The following is an 18,777-nucleotide window of genomic DNA, read 5'->3' as shown; positions in this document are numbered from 1 at the left end:
TGTACGTGGGAAGTGAGTGGTGAAGAGAGAGAGAGAGAGCGGCGGCGTTGGGAACGAGTAACGTTATCGACTCTGTCACAAGCAGGAAAAGTTAACAGAGTTTGGTTTGTCCGTTCTAGGCTACTGTAGAAACATGATGGTGCAACATGGCGGACTCCGTGAAGAGGACCGGCTCCCTATGTAGATATAAACGGCTTATTTAAGCTAACGAAAACACAACGACTCTTATCATCAGGTGATTAAACGGGCGAATGATATCGTCTCATATCGATCGCAGGGCCCTGAATTACAGGGAGAAATTGGCAACCAATTCTTGGCCTTTGGTTGCCATCAGTGGCAACCACTTTTTAACACAGAAAATAGGGACAGTAAACAGCAAAACATGCACCCCGACATAAATACATTTTTAATATTTATTGCGTTAGTTATATTTTACTGGCAACCATATTTTTTAGTTTGGGCAACCAAAAGCTGACGCCTGGTTGGCAGCCTGGCAACCACTTTTAAAAGTTAGTGTTGAGCCCTGAATTGAATCTAAACAAAATCGTATCGTGGCAGACTGTTAATATCGTATTGTGATAGTATTTTATTATATCGTATTAATAACTCTTTATGATGCAGCTACTCTGGCTGCATTGCTGTAAATAAAAAATATTTATTTATTATTTCCACATGCAGTTTTTAAGAGTATAGTCTTTGATTATTGTTTTTATTAGCTTTGTGATTAACATTTTTTTTTCTGTATGTGTTTACCTGGATGGTGAACTGCTGCCTTTACAATGGTCATTTTATTTACAGGTGTAAATAAAGCTGAGTTCAATTGAATTAAAACAACCGATAAACTCTCAATGCTTCTATTTAAGATCATCGGCTAAGTTAACGGCAATAAATAAAAAAGTAAACCGTCATTAATACTTTATTTATTAATACTGTACATTCAAGAAATATTCTTATTCATTTCTTATTTATACCAGTCTGGCATTTATATCTAATACACTTTATAGATCCCACTTCTCAGCATTTAGTATTTACTTATTTGCACTATGGTTATTTGTTTTGTTGGATGTCTTAATGCAAAAATTTGTACATATTTCTTATATTCTCATATTCTTATTTTTTAATTTTTTAATTTTAGTACTTACATCTCTTAACTTATATTGTAGCATTATTTACATAATTTACATGTTCCTTACTCTTTATTTCTATTTTCTTACATTTATTTATGTTTACAAAAGAGTAACTGTAACACGCTAATTTCTCCCTGAGAATTAATAAAGTATTTCTGATTCTGATTCTGAAAACAGTTTCTGATCAAATGTATATCCAGATCCTCCTAGTGGTGGCCGTCACATCAAGGCCCACCTGCTCCGTGCACACAGTTGAGGTGACGACGATGCACGAAGCAAACATCGACACAAAAGTCCAATTCCACCATCTCCCTTTATCTTCTGATTAATACAAGTTCTCCTGACATGTGGAGAAACATCTGCCTGCTGACTGTAGCGCAGCACAAATCCTGACGCACGGATTTTTTCCCATTTGACTGTAAAGTGGGTTTGTGTAAGCAGCGCCGTCCTCTATTCACCCCCCCGCCCCCTCGGTCTCTGTGTGTCTCTATGAAACAGAGGAAAGACAAACAATGGTGCAAAGTGGCCGCTCTGCACGGCCGTGTTGAAAGGTTGAAAAGAGGGTTTGTTCTGCGGCCGCTCGTCCTCCCACGCTGCAGTTTTTCCAGGTCAGCGGGTGCTCGGAGGGTCATCGAGTGGGAGCGAAGGAGGTTTCCTCTCTTCTCTCAGTCATCAGACTCTTCCTCAATCTGTTTCTCAACATCTGTTGTTCCTTTAGCTCTGTGGTTGTTGTGCTGGGCGATGGTTGAAATCAATATCATGGTAGTATTAAGAATATTGATTAAGGTGCAGTACCAGCTAGAGGTGGGAAAAAAATGGATTTATCTATGTATCGCGATGTATAAATAGATGTTTTAATGCCAGAATTGATATATTTACTCATCTGAGTCTCTGTGGAGGTAGAAGGAAGTTACTGCTTTTATTGTGGTAGTCTGAGTAACGTGACGTCATATTCGTTCCGTATCCGTCAACCAAAACAAACCTCAGAGAGTCTAAACCGTAGGAGGGTCAGCGTGGATACGACCTGCACCCCCCCATGTTAAATCCAGCGTGGTAAACACTACACATCCAGTAAAGGATGGAAACACTTTGGGTTTCACACATTGACAGGAAAAGCAGAGCTAGACAGAGCAGAGCTAAAGCTGCATGCTAACTCTGTCACCGACAGGAAACGTTATGGTATGGCGGTAACGTGGCGGTGGAGCCGGCCGTCGCTCTCGTCTCCGTGGTCAAATGGGCCGACGCTACAACTGTAGAGCACCCAGATACTGACATTTGTGTTCTCTGCATTGAAACGGCCCCGATGGAGCTGACCATTGAAGGGAAATCCCCTCAGGGATGTCTCACCTTCTGCGTGTTGGTTTGTCTTCTAAGCAGCTACAAGCTCAAAGATAAATCATACACAAGATATTATGTTAGTTAAAGTCAAACAATTTATTCCGAAGATATACTCATCAATAGTTGCACAGAGTTATTACAACAGATCTGGATTCATCAATGTGTCTCTGACGTCACGCAGCACGGAGGTCAGTTCGCAGAGAATGAATGAATAGTCGTTCTTTACACTTGATATTTATGCACCTTTAGGGTCTGAAGGAGGGACAGGGCGTTCTTAATGGGCAAGACCCAGTACTTTTCCATAGCTTTGTTATGTTACTTTTCTTGTGACCTAGATGACCTCTCACTTCTGCTACTTCTGACTCCATTCTACGTTATCCATTCTGCAAGAACACCCTGTTCCCTACCCCCTTCCTCCCTCTGTCCCAGGCTCGATAAGATATAAAGATGACACTTGTACACACATACCATACATGCTATTACCCAGTCCTACAATTGAATTACTATTACATATAAAACAGATATTCTACATACATTATCCCTTTATTAGTATGATCAATTATAATTCTATGTTCTTACACCCTTATGTTATTTACCTCTACTTCTACTTGATTGTATTAGTGTATAGACTCAAACAAAGAGAAAGATAGACTATCTTTGTTTCATAAATACATACATTCCTTGCAAGTCATTATCCAATTTCAACCGGTTTTCTGATAGCTAGGCGTCTACCAGTCTGCTAGTGAGATTAGACCCAGTTACTTCATACGTAACACTAGATTTTCTACTTACGCAGAGACATATCTTAAAATACATCCTGAGATATTTCCAACATTTCCTCTTTTGAACTTATTAAAGTTCACCCTTGGCACACTGAAATATCAAAGAACGGTACAATCCTTGTATTATCTGTTCCTGTAACATAATTAAAATGAAATCACACCATCCCTTCTGCGGAACCCTCGGTTTCTTGATACAGAAACTCCATGTTGAGGAACCCTGGCCCTCCCCACGTTCCCTGTTCAATGCTGGTGCTACACATGCTCATTTGATACGGAGGGGGATTGTTGGGACGTTGTTTTTCTATTGCAGTAACGATTAGTCTTTCCGTCAGGCTGCGAAAACATGGAATGCAACAACAGCCACATAGGACCAAGCATGCAATTACCACCAAAATGGATGAAAACAGAGACACAATCATGGACTTCCATTTACCAAATGTTCTGTCTAACCAATCATTAAGCGGGTTGTTTATACCAGAATCTGCATGCATTTTGTCTGAGAGAGTCCTAAGTCCTTCTAAGGCTTTAGTCACTGTCCCATCTGGCGCAGTATTATTGGGAATAAAAATACAACATGCATCCTGAAACATGGTACAAACCCCTCCCTTCTCAGCTAATAGCATGTCCAGAGCCATTCGGTTCTGGATCACCATAAGGGATGTAGGAGCTAGTTGTTCAGCTAAACCAGCTATGGCATCCCGAGTGAGATTAGTGAGGCGGAGAACATTATAGTGGATGTAATTAATACGATCGACGTTTTTGCTGGGGGTGATGGGAAACACGGCAGAGACAAGTGGCAGGTTCTCGAACCCAGCCGCTATTTGATCAGCTAATTTGTACTCATTGGGCACCCCCCGAGGTACTCCAATAGCATCGATATACGTAGGATTATTTAAAGAGACGTCGAAGCTTCGTTTCATTCTTCCCGCTTGTTTTGTGCCAACCCCAATGATGGACATCGGAACTGCCAACCGCACAAGAGAACACACACCTGACCAATTGGCTGGCAGAGTCACCCGTAAAGTCTGATCCCCACAGTACCAAAACAAGTCACCTCGCCCTTGGGTCCATTTGCCTGAAGTAGTATTATGCGTCACGTCATATGAGGTGTTACACCACGTGACTGCTCCCCTGGTCACCTGTATTTGCCCAGTTCGTTTAAAACACAAATAATCCCCTCTGCGTATGGTAAATGTTGGTGGCTGTATTTCTTTTTTCAGTATAGGATAAAATGAATCGAGATGGGTACAATTCTGTGTGATTCTCTCTCCTGCAGTAATAAGTTGTAACATACAACTAAGCCCTTCTGGATCGTCCATGTGTACAGGACCTGGTACCATCATTAATTGCGGTCTGGCAGTGGAACAGGCAAAACAATTATCAGCATCATATTGTTTAGTTGTAAAGGTCATCCAATCTAACCACATATTTCTATCTCCATACCTCGTTGCTATGCGTATGATATCATTAGTGGATAAGTCAGTGAAATCTAAGGACCGTACTTTGTCGTCAAGGAGTCGTGGAGCGGGGGTGGGTTTCTTAGTGATTGTTTGTTTCTGAAATAAGATCTTTATAGTACCATATTGGTCTAATCCAGGCATGTCGACTCCTAATGTGACATATCCTCTCTCTGGTTTCTCTCCCTGTCCCCATTGAAACGGATTATACCGTAGCCCGTTTAATGTTACCAACAGTGGATTATACCGCAGAAGGGTTTGTTTCCCATGTGTATAGGAGTTTGATACTGATCCCTGAACAACACTCATTTTTTCTGCCTCTGAGTCATAATATCCTGATACACTAGTTCTTACCCATGACCCAGAGTATGAAAATACATCCTCCCAACTTCTACATCCGCTAGCGTGACCACACAGGTACAAATTATATGTATGCTGCCAACTTGGTTCGGGTCGGGGGCACTTTATGACATCACATAGATCAAATTGAAACGTTGTTTTGGCGTTTAACGTATAGTTTAGTACAATGTTGATTGTTTCGTCCACGTCAGGCCCTTGGCCGTTGGCGTACCCTGTGTCACATTCGTCATCAGTGCATCTTTTACTTCGGTGTGATATTAGAGTGGAACGTGTCAAAGTCGGAGTTGTATGATTAGTTGTCTGGGTACTACGCAACTGTGGTAAGCCCTCGAAAACGAAGAACAATCCCCCCACAATCAGCAGAGATAACACCACTACCAGGGCCTTACATACGGTCCCCATACTCACCTTGTTATTCTTCTCGAGCTTTTGTTGATTAATTAAAGTTAAGTAACGCACACATACGTTTACCAAAATATATGAGAGTATGAATTAATATTATAAGAATCATTCCCTCCCCATTGGTCCCCTAAACTATAGTTGTTATATGACGGAGAACAAGGAGCACGAAAAGTACTACAACCTTTATATTGTAAAGCAGTAAAAAAATAAAAAATAATGGAATATATGTCCACCTGAAGAGTTACCTATTCATTCTTGTAAGCCGTATTTTAACTGTAAAATCAGCAAGACCTTGAAACCTTCTTACCCTGTTGTATCTCTTTCAACTCATTTACATGCAATTTTATTTTACTGGAAATGCAAAAAGTCAACCAGTTACTCAATGTTTTTGACCGTGATGTTGTTATCTCACGTGTCTGTCAGTTGGTCTTCTCTGGTGTCCCTGCAGAGAAGCTTGCATCTACCCCAGGTGCTGTTCCGATGACTGGTGTCCCTGCAGTGAAGCTTGCATCTACCCCAGGTGCTGTTCCGATGACTGGTGTCCCTGCAGTGACGCTTGCATCTACCCCAGGTGCTGTTCCGATGACTGGTGTCCCTGCAGAGCGATTTCCGGCGGTGTTGGCTCCCCTGTATCGATGCCGCCGGAGATGAGATCGCCTCCTGGTGGTGGACCGTTGGTGGAACAGCACTGTGTCAAGTGCCACCAGACGCAGCCTTTCCCTTTCAGTTGAACCGCTGTGGAGGTCCTTGCTGTCACCTGATGTGGTCCCGTCCAACGTGGTTCCGACCACTTCCTCTTTAACACCTTCAACCAGAGGTGTTCAGGGGGACCCGCCTTGAGTTCTGACCTCTGAGGTGGAGCAGGATAAGGAGCACCTGGACAGGAGAAAGCTGAAACAATAGCATTAACCGACTGATAATAGGGGCGGTACCCAACAGCGGGAAGCACACAGAAAGGATGCAAAGGACCGGGAAAGGGTCTGCCACAGGTAAGCTCAAACGGAGTCAGCCCTGTTGACGAGTTAACAGAAGAGCGAATGGATAATAGAACAACAGGGAGTGCATCAGGCCAGGACATTCCTGTGGTCTTACAGACTTTTAACAACTTCCCTTTAATGGTTCTATTAGCCCTCTCGACCTTTCCCTGCGATTCCGGGTGGTACACCGAGCCATATTTGTGTTCCAGACCCAAAACAGTCTCTACTTCTCCCAAATGTTTGTTTTTAAAATGAGAGCCATTATCAGTCCGAATGAGTTTTGGGAAACCGTGTTTAGGAATGTAGTCATTCACCAGACATTTTATGACCGCTTTTGCATCCTCTTTTCCAGTCGGATAGGCTTCTATCCACCTGGAGAAGGCATCCACTATGACTAACAAAAATCGTTTCCCTCCCACCCGGACACCCATATCCGTGAAATCCATGACCACCTGTTCCCCAGGTCCCTGGGGTTTAGGGTATTTGCCCACCGGTGGTTTGTCTGTAGGTCTGATGTTACACGCTTGACATATTTCACACCTTTGGACATAGTCCACAACAGTCTTCCTTTTCTGCGGGAACCACCACGCATCAAGGGCAAACATCATAATGGCCACACCAGCATGGCATAGCCCATGGGTTTGTTTCAACATAGTTGGAATCCAACTGTTTGGCATAACTGTTTTACCATCCTTTGTCCAAAGTTCTGACACACAGTTAGTGGCACCTGCATCTTCCCAGGCTTTTCTTTCATGCCCAGGAGCGTCCTCCTGAGCCTTTTTCACATCATCTAAAAAGGTACCCAGTTCATCAAACGAATTAAACTGTAACATCATCATACTATTAACAACATAGCCTGCAGCTCCCTTAGCTGCTTCATCGGCGGCATTATTCCCAATGCTTTCCGGGTCACTCCCTTCTGAGTGCCCTTTAACCTTAATCACAGCCACCTTCTCCGGAAGGTGGACGGCAGCCAATAAATCCCTCATGAGGCCTTCATGAGCCATGGATTTATTCCCACTCGTTTTGAACCCTGCCTGAACCCAGCCAGACATGTCCCTGTGTATAGCATTACAAACATAGGCAGAATCAGTAAAGATATTCACAGTTTTACCCTCGGCAATACGAAGCGCACATACCACAGCAGTTAGCTCAGCCGCCTGTGCAGATTGTTTACCCTCCAATGGGGACGCACATAGAGTAACTGGTTGATTACCGGGATTGACAAGTGAGACAACAGCATAGCCTGCTTTCAGTCCCTCAGTAGGATGCCTAAAGCAACAACCGTCTGTGTAAAGATTGAGCTGTGGTTCTGGCAGTGGGAGGGCTTCCAGCCATGGTCTTAGTTTTACAAATGGTTCTGATTTCTCCATACAGGAATGCTTCTCCGCTATTCCTTCTCCCATACCATCTGCCATGTTGCAACCTTCATGTACGAATGACACATTTGGTTTGGAAAGGATCTGTAAGATCTTGGTCTGTCTTAACGGTGTGAGAGTAAAACACGAAGAGGTGACGTAAGCCACAGTACTATGTGACATGAGAATGTGCAATGGATGATGCATGACAATGTGTCCGACTTTCTCTACTATTTTAGCTAGGGCTGCTGCATATCTGACACAGGGACTTGCTCTTTGTTCTGGAGTATCCAAAAGGATACTACAATAGTATAGCACCTTTCTTTCTCCTCTTTGTTTCTGATATAGTACACCGTGAGCAGTTGACAGTTGCTCGGATACGTCTAAATGGAAAGGCTGCGTATAATCCGGAAGAGCCAAAGCTGCTGCCGCCGCCATTTCCTGTTTAAGCCGTATGAACCCCTCCTCCCCTTCTTGAGACCATTCTAACTCAGCAGTAAGGTTTCTCATTATAGGTTGTGGAGGGTCGGGTTCATTCGGCGTTCGTGTGGGTTCCTCATATGAAGGAGGGGCTGTAGGTTTTTCTCTTACCACCATCTGGTGTTGAGAAGTGGGGGGAGGATCGGGAAACGGTCCGGGATAACCACCTAAGGAAGGGTAGAGCGGGGCCTCGCTCTTCTCCTTTTTTTTAGTCTGTTGTCCCAATTCAGCTACTGCGGCGAGGTAAACGCAATTGGCCTGAGCCAGTAAACTGGCCTGCTGTTCAACATGTTTTTTTGCTTTTGCTCGTGTAAATATGTTACTATTTTGGACTCTCTTTAGTCCATCAGCCAACTGAGTCTGCTGTTTTAATACGCACTTCTTTATTGCCGGGGTAACAGCTGCGGTGGAATCCTCGGATGGAAACACTTTAGTTTTAACCATTTCATTATACCAGTCATCTAAATCCTTGGCATTCTCATCTACCTTCCTCGGACTGAAAGTACAGATGACATTTGTCCGCACCTTGGCCCACTGTTGGCCAAAGGTCAGACCTGTTTTATTACAACCACCGAGTTCCTCACATTCTCTATCAAATTCCCCATCCATTTTATCCAGTACTATTTCACACAGGTTTATTCAGTTTATGACAGTAACTAGATTCAGAGTAAATGGGTCGTTATGCCCCCACCACAGATCCCACCAACACAAGCTTCTACTAACGGTCTCCCGTCAGCGGTGCTGGCCCGGTATCTGAGGCAGTTTTAATTTTCCTCTGAATACTAGTTATTAATGTACACTCATACAGGCGCTCCAAGCGCTATTTTTACTAAACTCTAACGTCCCAGACGTTACTAAACTAGCGCTCCAAGCGCACTACTCTAGCGCTCCAAGCGCAGCGTTCCAAACGCTTTTCTAACGTCCCAGACGTTACTAAAAGGGCAACAAACAGTAGTGATATCAGAGTAATTGGGTCGTCATGCCCCCACAACAGATCCCACCTTCACAAGCTTCTACTAACGATTTCTCGTCAGCGGTGTAGGCACGGTATCTGAGGCAGTTTTAAATTTCCTCTGATGACACTATTAATACAAGTTCAGTATATCAGTTAGTACAATTCAGAACATTAATTCATAAGGACTTTAACCTTTTGTGGGCTCCCAGCCCCAGGATCCCAAATCCTCTTACTGTGAATTCATAAGGACTTTAACCTTTTGTGGGCTCCCAGCCCCAGGATACCAAATCCTAATTCATAAGGACTTTAACCTTTTGTGGGCTCCCAGCCCCAGGATCCCAAATCCTCTTATTGTGCGACTAGGATGTAACTAATAAAACATAAGGACTTTAACCTTTTGTGGGCTCCCAGCCCCAGGATCCCAAATCCTCTTACTGTGCGACTATGATGTAACTAATAAAACAGAGAGGAGTACTCCTCAGCAAGAGAGATTAAATTTAGTAATATGCCAATTAGCAGATTTGATTTAACAGGTTCTGCTTACCTTTTGATGTTGTCAGGCCTGTTTTTCTCTCTCACCGAGTCGTCCAGTCTCTGGTCGCTTGCTTCACTCTTTTTGGAAGATCACGTCGGGGTCACCAATTGAAGGGAAATCCCCTCAGGGATGTCTCACCTTCTGCGTGTTGGTTTGTCTTCTAAGCAGCTACAAGCTCAAAGATAAATCATACACAAGATATTATGTTAGTTAAAGTCAAACAATTTATTCCGAAGATATACTCATCAATAGTTGCACAGAGTTATTACAACAGATCTGGATTCATCAATGTGTCTCTGACGTCACGCAGCACGGAGGTCAGTTCGCAGAGAATGAATGAATAGTCGTTCTTTACACTTGATATTTATGCACCTTTAGGGTCTGAAGGAGGGACAGGGCGTTCTTAATGGGCAAGACCCAGTACTTTTCCATAGCTTTGTTATGTTACTTTTCTTGTGACCTAGATGACCTCTCACTTCTGCTACTTCTGACTCCATTCTACGTTATCCATTCTGCAAGAACACCCTGTTCCCTACCCCCTTCCTCCCTCTGTCCCAGGCTCGATAAGATATAAAGATGACACTTGTACACACATACCATACATGCTATTACCCAGTCCTACAATTGAATTACTATTACATATAAAACAGATATTCTACATACATTATCCCTTTATTAGTATGATCAATTATAATTCTATGTTCTTACACCCTTATGTTATTTACCTCTACTTCTACTTGATTGTATTAGTGTATAGACTCAAACAAAGAGAAAGATAGACTATCTTTGTTTCATAAATACATACATTCCTTGCAAGTCATTATCCAATTTCAACCGGTTTTCTGATAGCTAGGCGTCTACCAGTCTGCTAGTGAGATTAGACCCAGTTACTTCATACGTAACACTAGATTTTCTACTTACGCAGAGACATATCTTAAAATACATCCTGAGATATTTCCAACACCATGGATGGATAAAGAGAACGGAGCTGACGTAGTAACTACGTCCGGTTTTCAAAATAAGATGTTAACAAAGGGAACTTTATATACAAAATACATCTATGGAAATCAGATTGATGGATTATATTCACCAGAAGTATAAAACATTACATGTCCCTTATAAATTAAAAAGAAAATCCCACTAATCTGTGAGGGAAATGTCTTTATTCTTTGATTTTTGGGTTGCTGGATAAAAAAATGTAATAAATAGTTCCTGACAATGATCCTGATATATTTGACTTCAGGACATCTCTGACTAAATACATGCTGAAAATAGAACATCACTACTGGATTCATTTAGAGATTTTCCAAAGTTAAAAGTCCCTAGAAGTGTAAGGTTAAACTTTTTCCCTTCATGGTCTAGTGTTAAAAAAGTTAACAAAAATCACAATAAATCTCAATACATATTAAATCGGCACAGTGTTGTGATAGTATTGAATCTTCTCGTTTGATACTGTACAACTGCTTGTGGTTTCAGAGTTTGCTGCCGGTTTATCGAGGACATCCAGAGATGAGCAGCCGACTTCCTTCTTCCAGATTAAAAAACAACTAAAAGTCAAATTTAAATACACGTCCGTGAATCCTAACATATATTGGATTATCCTCCGTACATGAGTACCTGTACATTTAACTTGAGACTGGAGTTAAAATGACTCACTCCAAACAAAACATAAACCAACTCCTGAAGTTTCACCGTACCGGCCCACTGAAATGATCCCGTGAGGCTCAGTTTTAGGACCATTTAGGACCATTTTAATCACTTTGCTCAATTAAAGAGCTGCAATTTGCCCAAACCCAACATGTTGGTGCAACCTTTGACTCCACTTGAGGCCTCCAATTTCATAAAATTGAAAATATGCAACCAGAATTTTTCACTGCATCAACAGGATTAAACCTCGGGCACTTTTTCCTCAGTGATCTTTAAGTGTCTTTTTACGTAGAAATCGTCCACTTCGTCTGTGCTCGTCCGTTTGACCGAAGCTGTGAAGTCCTGAGCAGCCGACGGGGCTGAGAAATGGGGAAGTAATGCTGATTTCTTAACTTCCTTTCAGTCTGTGAACCAATGAGGTGCGCTTGTTTCCTTCTACTTGACGCCGCGGTCAGCAGGGCTGCTCGGTTTGGAGGTGGAGAAGTGAAGAGAAGAAGAAGAGCCCAGGACGATGTTGACCCATAATCCTTTGGTTCCAATCCCACCTGGGAATGCTGGGAAGAGGGAAACACATACGAGTCTCATTTGAGTCATAAAACAATTAAAATTCAACCGCACATTTTTTATCTGTTCAAGATGTACCTTAAAGGGAGATTTGTCAAGTATTTAATCCTCTTATCAACATGAGAGTGGACAAATATGCTGCTTTATAGAAAATGTATGTATATATTTGTAGTTTATTTAGAGTGAATCACTCGGCGTCCTGCTACTATAACTAAACACCAGAGCAAGCAACCAAATGAGTAAAGTAGTTGTCCCCGGCTGACAAACACACCGTTTCTCTCTCACATGTCCTAAAATCTACAGTCCTCTGCTGCTTTTAATCTCCTTTTAGGAAGGAAACGTTCTATTGGTGGCCCCTTTTTAAAGATTTATGTGTTCAGTAGGAAAGAATGAGCTGAGAGACGCAGACAGGAAGTCTGAAAGTGTTGACTAAAACATTTTTTAATGGGACTTCTTAACAAAAAGAAAAATATAGAATAACTCCAGCTTCATATATATTTCTATAACTCTTCTGTCTGAAACAGCAGTTGGACTTAGACTGCATGTGTGTGTGAATGTTCTGCATGCCGACCTGCTTACTGAACAGTCGAGTCTTTGTATTTATAACATGAGTGCTTGTAGACCTACTTGTTCATTTACACCACAGGGTCAGAAAAGCTCTTTAAAAGTTCAGGAAATGCCATTGAAGAGGTCAAACCCTCTCTGGTAATACATAAATATTAAATAATACATAAAACCTTTTTTTTTTGTATTTCACACAAATTACATGTTTATTATGTTTGATTTCATCTAAATGTTGCATGTATTTTAAGTGAATTTACAAAAAGGAAAATGTGACTCAGTTTAAGTTTTTATAATTTCTTTTCTCTATCACTTCCCACCTAATATCATAATTATGTTGCTGTGTGTGACAGCAAAGCATTGACTATGTTTACGTGCACATTAATATTCCACTATAATTCCGAATTTGATACGGGTCACGTAAATAACATATTCCCAATGGAACATTTTCTGATTAAGTCATGTTGGATATGTAAATATTATTCAGGTTTTAGGAGCATTGTTTTGGTCATGTATACAGCGCTCTTTGCCAAAATTTAGAGTAAGTTTGGAGCGTTATTTAACCTCCTTCTCCAACATGGTTGGTGTCAATGGATTCATCAGGTTTTCTAGTTTCATGTGATAGTATCTTCAGTCTAGCTTTAAAACTGAGCCGCTACAACCTAAAAATCGCAGGTTGTGTTAAAAAAATGAGAGCCGGACCTGATCACCAACACCAGATCACGCTGTGACCTCTGTGATGCTTTTGTGGCTAAATGGCAGCAAACCCCTGCAGTGAGAAAGCCGTCCTAGAATAGCGTACCACATGCACTGTGTGTGTGTGTGTGTGTGTGTGTGTGTGTTTGTGTGTGTATAGAGGTTTACCAGGAGGCGTTGCCATGGTGACCCAGAGGGTGACCTGTCTCTGATTGTGTCTGACGGAGTCGTTCTGACAGCTAAACGCAGGCTTCATCTGCTCCGGACCGGAGGGATGGAAGTCTATTTAGAGAGAGAGAGACACATGTAGTCAGTGTTAACACTCTCTTAATTAACCTTCTCAGACTTTACCGTCCGTCAGAGGCTCTGGTAACGTGAGAAAAACATTCACATTCAGCAGAACAAAGGTGTTTTTGAAACGTGTGTTGGGTCTGGATGAGTTCCCAGAACACTGCGGTGAAACAGGTAAAGACATAGTGACTGTAAGTGCATGCATGAATAGTGAAGAACAGTAGGCTGGAATCTGCAGAAGAACTTGATCAACAGGATGAAGATGACCCACCCACTCTGGGTTTGACTGGCAGATTAATCAAAGATGAACAGAGAGTTATCAGCCCCGAGCGACAGAGATGGGTTAAAAAGGTTTAAAACGGAGACTGACTACTAGTCATACTTCCTTGTTTTCTTTTCCTTTTTCTTTATTTCTCATGTTCTCGTTAACCCTCTGAGACCCACCATAGACCTGTTCTAGTCTTCTTTAGGGGGTCCAGAGGGTCTTTAGGGGCAGATAGCAGGTCAACAGTAGATGTCACATAGAAGTGGTGAACATCATCTGAAAGCTGGAACCTGAAGATTAATCTGAGATGCAGCTCAGCACTGAGGGTCAAGTTGTTATAGTATCAGGTCTTAGAACATGATGATAGACGTATCTGATGGTCATCTCCATGCTCTATTATGTCTCATAAGTTGTTACAGCACTTTTTGGGGTTGATTCCATTTGTTACACAGATTTGGTGCTAAATTTAACCATTTTTTACCACTGGATAATTAATAAAAATGATCAATAATCCCTCCAAAATATCACATTAAGACACCAAGATCTTGAGGAACACCAGAGAAAAAGACATGCTGTGATTTGGTATCAAAAACTTTTGACATTTGGAGATTTCTGCAAGAATTGCATCCATCCTCTGAATGCTCTAGGTCTCTAGTCTGATCCATCCATCCTCTGAATGCTCTAGGTGTCTAGTTTGTGGCTGTAAAGTTTCATGAGGCTGTGATTATCCTACTGCATGAAAAAAACTGCATGTGATTATCATAAAGACTGTGGAGCGTTATTTAGCTTCCGTCCCGCCATGGTTGGTATCGATGGCTTCATTAGGTTTTCTAGTTTCATATGATATCTGTAGTTTCATTGTAGCCCTAAAACTGAACCTACTAGAGCCTCTGAAAGACAGTAAAGTCAGCGGGTCTCAGAGGGTTAAAACAAACAGCGTGTTATTTTTCCTGGAAGACACGAGTTCAGTCAGCAAGGTCAAAGGTCAAAGGTTCAGAAGGCTGTTTTGCTAAAACACACGTGTGATTTTACGGTTTGTTTCTACCTTTACCCTGCATGAAGGAAACGCGTGCATACAGTACACACACACTGAACTCTGAACCACCTTTGTTCCCCTTCAAATATTTTCCTCAGGCTTTAAAAATAAAGTTTACTGTGTGTGTGTGTGTTTGTGTGTGTGTGTGAGTGTGAGCGTGTTTGTGTGAGAGAGAGTGTGTGTGTGTGTGAGTGTATGTGTGTGTGTGTGGTCATACTTCTGTAGAAGTGGTTGCGGGCGAGCAGACAGGCTGGAGAGTTGACGCTGGTCATGATGTGTTGGATATCTGGAGTCTCCGACCTACAGGGTCACCATGCTGGAGAGAGACAGAGAGGGGGGGGGGGGTTAAGGTCCAAACTGATGATTCAGGTAGCAGGAGGTAAAAGCTGGACATCAGTTGTATGTGAACAAAAACTCAAGTAGAGCTGTCAGTCAATTAAAATATTGAATTGCAAATTAATCCCACATTTTTTATCTGTTCTAAATGAACCTTAAAGGGAGATTTGTCCAGTATTTAATCCTCTTATCAACATGGGAGTGGACAAATATGCTGCTTTATGCAAATGTATGTTTATATTTATTATTGTAAATCAATTAACACAAAACAATGACAGATATTGTCCAGAAACCCTCACAGGTACTGCATTTAGCATAAAACAATATGCTCAGATCATAACATGTCAAACTGCAGCCCAACAGGCAACAACAGCTGTCAGTGTGTCAGTGTGCTGACTAGACTATGACTTGCCCCAAACTGCATGTGATGATCATAAAGTGGGCATGTCTGTAAAGGGGAGACTCGTGGGTACCCATAGAACCCATTTACATTCACACATCTGGAGGTCAGAGGTCAAGGGACCCCTTTGAACATGGACAAGACAGTTTTTCCTCAACAAAATTTAGCATAAGTTTGGAGTGTTATTTAACCTCCTTCTTGTCAAGCTAGTCTGACCTGGTTGGTACCGATGGATTCATCAGGTATATAGTTTCATATGATACCAGTATCTTCACTCTAGATTTAAAACTGAGCCGCTACAACCTACAAATCATAAGTTGCATTAATGTGTTAAAGAAATGAGTGGCGTTAAAACGCAAAAATATAAAGACATTTAAAGACATCTCCTTGAAAACTGGACATTTTTCACTAATAGACCAAATTATGAATTGATTAATGTAGAAAACCATCAATAATGAATATTATTGATCATAAGTTGCAGCCCTATGTGACTAAAATATGTCAGCTGGCTGCAAACAAAATCTCTCCCTTAAAATGGACAATAAATAAAGATTGACAGAAATGGAAGGGAGGACAGAGGACAGAGGACAGAGGACAGAGGACAGAGGACAGAGGACAGAGGAGAGAGCCACTTACAGAAAGTCAAACTGCACCGACAGAGAGTCAGAAACATGATGTCAGAGGGAGACGAGGTTAAAGACAGACGGTAAATAGAGTCAGCTTAAATAAAGATAGAGTAAATAGAGCTGAGTTGAACGTCCAAATGAGCAAACAGAGGAAACGATTCTCCTTCCCATGAACGCAGGGACAGTTTGTTCAACCTGATCACCTCATGCTGCTATTATTAGATACTGTCTGTGTGTATGTGATCTTTTCACGACGGAATAACAACAGAAATACCACGAAAAACACGGTCTACTGTGCGACATAGCACATGTCGAAAGAAAAATATATGGATCAGTGTTTCCCAAAGCCCACGATGACGTCCTCAAACGTCCTGTTTTGTCCACAACTCAAAGATATTCAGTTTACTCTCATAGAGGAGGAAAGAAACCAGGAAATATTCACTGTTAAGAAGCTGGAATCAGAATTTAGACTGTTTTTAAATGAGAAATTACTCATACCAATAATCGATTAATTTAATAGTTGAAAAACAATCATTAGTTTCAACCCAAACTTAAATCCAGACTAAAGACATTTAAGTTGTGTGAAGAAAACTATTACATACACAATTAAGCTCGTAAATAAAAAAAAGTAGGGCTGCCAAAGTTAAAGTTAGAGTGAAGATACTGGTCTCACAGTAAACTATAAAACCTGATGAATCCATCGGTACCAACCATGTCAGACTAGCTCGTCATGAAGGAACCTAAATAACGCTCCAAACTTACACTACATTTTGTCGAGGAAAAACTGTCATGGCCATTTTCAAAGGGGTCCCTTGACCTCTGACCTCCAGATATGTGAAAAAGCATAAGGCAGCATATTTGTCCACTCCCATGTTGATAAGAGTTTTAAATACTTGACAAATCTCCCTTTAAGGTACATTTAGAACAGATAATAAATGTGATTTATTTGCGATTTATCGATTGACAACCCCAGTTATTAATATACATTTATTTATTATCAGAATAAATAGGTGACAAACATTCAACAGAACCAACATGGATTTATGTAAAGCACTGAATAAATCAAATAATCAATATGTAAACAACTGCTGTGATTCCCATCTCATCAAATGCCCCGTTTCAAATGTTGATGAGACATTGAACCCTCCGCCCCGCCGGAGGCGAACGGCGGGCGACCAGGGCGAGGCCGCCGCACTGCACTGGAGTCAAGGTTGTGAATGGCGGGCCGGGCCCGGTAGAACCGGATAGGAACCCCGGCACCCGTCCGAGCAGCATATGTGTCCACTCCCATGTTGATAAGAGGATTAAATACTTGACAGATCTCCTTTAAAGGTACATTTAGAACAGATAAAAAATGTGTGATTAATCGTGATTAAGTATTTTAATCGATTAAAAGCGTCGGTTTCTATATAAATCATTTGGAGCTCCTCTCCATGTTCTTGAAAATATAAAAAAATATGCAATTTTACCATCAACAACCTGAATCTGTAATTGCTGGGACGGGATCACGATCCAGAGGAAGTTAATGAGAAGGAAAGTAAAAACTACCAGAATTCATCTTCATCTATCCCGAGATGTTGTTCACCTCTTTGACTGATAAACTAAACTAGTGGTTCTGGTCTGTTAGACGATCCGGTTCAGGTGTTCTTCCATGGATCATCAGGTAATACTGAGATGTGTTGTTTTAGCAGATGATCTGTTGGATTCAAGTCAACAACCTGCGGGCAGTTTGTGTTTGTTTCAGGTCTCTTCCGGTTCAGTTAGCTGTCCCTGTTGGCTTTAGATAAAAGTTTCTTTTTCTGGGGTCAAAATATTTGTTTTGCTGTTGAAATCCATCTAATCTGTGGAACGTCTGCTGACTTTCATGGAAGCAGTCGGTCATTTATTTTTACAGATACGATTAGCCGGAGGGTCCAGGGATCACAGTTCTGTTTTCAACAGCCTCGCTGCTCCAGGTTGTTTGTGCTGTAAAACACACATTTTACTGTCGTCCTCGAGCATCAGCTGTCTCCTTCAAAGGAACACATTTTTAAAGATAAGAGACAGAAAAAAAGGACGTACCTGGAAACCCCTGCAGCTGTGTGGATGTAGATATGAGCAGCAGTGTATTTAAGGATGGATGTTACTATGACACACTTAAAATGTGTTGACACGAGAGGCACGGCTACGGTGTTGGTTAAATAAATATGTTTGTTCATGCTGGGATGATAACAGCATGTGTGTGCTGGAAAGATCACTCTAATGCCTTGCAGAAGGATTTCTGTTGTGTTTTTGTAATGATTATATTCTGAGGTGGGTCACACAGATATTAAAAAGATGCAGCTTTTTATATCGTAGACTGTTGTAGTCTAATTTTTGAAACAGTTTCTAAATTTGAATTTGAAAAGAGAAAATAGCGTTACGCCAAGGGTGCGTGATGCCAAGGCCAAGGGGCATGACGCCAAGGCCAAGGGGAGTGACGCCAAGGCCAAGGGGCATGACGCCAAGGCCAAGGGGAGTGACGCCAAGGCCAAGGGACGTGACGCCAAGGCCAAGGGGCGTGACGCCTAGGCCAAGGGGAGTGACGCCAAGGCCAAGGGGCATG

Source organism: Sebastes umbrosus, chromosome 6 (assembly GCF_015220745.1).
Source record: "Sebastes umbrosus isolate fSebUmb1 chromosome 6, fSebUmb1.pri, whole genome shotgun sequence".
Taxonomy (NCBI): domain Eukaryota; kingdom Metazoa; phylum Chordata; class Actinopteri; order Perciformes; family Sebastidae; genus Sebastes; species Sebastes umbrosus.
The sequence above is the reverse complement of the archived record's forward strand: the minus strand, read 5'-3'. Positions refer to the sequence as shown.